We start from the raw sequence: 1,162 nt of genomic DNA, 5'->3' as shown, positions 1-1,162 counted from the left end.
TGTTTTATAGAATGGTTCACAAATTTGTGAGTCATCCTTGCTCAGGGCCACGCTAATCTTCTCTGTGTCATTCCGATTTTGGTATGTGTGCTGCTGAAGCGAGCACACGGACCCGATGTTTTCAAAGATCTGTCTACCCAAGCAAATGACATATGTTACAAACAGCCTGTAAGTTCTGGCCTGCCTGAAAGCTACTGGTTTCATCACACCACATGGGTCAAATTCCCTCTAAAAGCAAAAACATTTTGTAAGCTCCTGTAACCTTGCTGAAAATAGGGATGCCTTTAAAGCCAATAAGGGCTGGGTGGGGCTAGCCTAGGTTACACTTCAGTAACACACTCCAAAATTTCAGTGGTTTAACACATAAAGGTTTATTTTAAAACTGTAACCCATGCAGAATCTGCCATGGGTTTGGCAGCTCTCTAGGCAGTGACACAAGAATTGTTTCTTTTTTTTTTTTGAGACAGAATCTCACTCTGTCGCCTAGGCTGGAGTGCTGTGGCATGATCTCGGCTCACAGCAACTTCCGCTTCCCAGGTTCAAATGATTCTCCTGCCTCAGCCTGCTGAGTAGCTGGGATTACAGGCATGCACCACCATACCTGGCTAGTTTTTTATATTTTTAGTAGAGACGGGGTTTCACCATGTTGGATAGGCTGGTCTTGAACTCCTGAACTTGGGCGATCTGCCCTCCCAAAATGCTGGGATTACAGCCACTCTGGCTTTAGTTTCCTTCTTTACTGTGGCTTGACCATTTCCACATGTGGTTTTCCTGGCAGGGGAGGGTGTCTGGTGGGCTTTCCAGGGCCTCACCTCTGCTCACGTTTCATTGGCTGGATCCAGTGCCATGGCTTCACTTAGAGGAAAGGGCTAGAAGGTAGAGTTTTCTGCATGCCTGGGAAGCTGTAGAGAAAAGCATACAATGAAACTAAGAGGTGACACCACAGGGACATGAGCCCTTTCAGTTCCAAAATGCTACATTCTGTCATTCTTCAGAGTGGTCACATGGTGTGGTCTGTAGATACACTGGCTTGACCTTTAAGATGACTGACTGCTGTCAAGCAGAACAGATGCTACAGATATGTTGAGCTTTAAGTAGTTCCAAATCCTATGTTTCCTTCCTGATGATAATAGCTTTTTTTTTTTTTTTTTTTGAGACAGAG

The 1,162-nt window shown here is 44.9% G+C and overlaps 1 non-coding gene across 1 annotated transcript; it reads right to left on the bottom strand.

Annotated features, from left to right (window-relative positions):
* LOC112440866 (U6 spliceosomal RNA) lies at positions 1 to 106 on the bottom strand. Its single transcript, XR_003028864.1, has one exon. It is a non-coding gene; the product is annotated as a U6 spliceosomal RNA (small nuclear RNA).
* Positions 107 to 1,162: the final 1,056 nt, after the last annotated feature.

This window comes from Pan paniscus, chromosome 11 (assembly GCF_029289425.2).
Source record: "Pan paniscus chromosome 11, NHGRI_mPanPan1-v2.0_pri, whole genome shotgun sequence".
Classification (NCBI taxonomy): Eukaryota; Metazoa; Chordata; class Mammalia; order Primates; family Hominidae; genus Pan; species Pan paniscus.
Note: the sequence above shows the minus strand (reverse complement) of the source record. Positions and strands in the feature narration are given on the sequence as shown.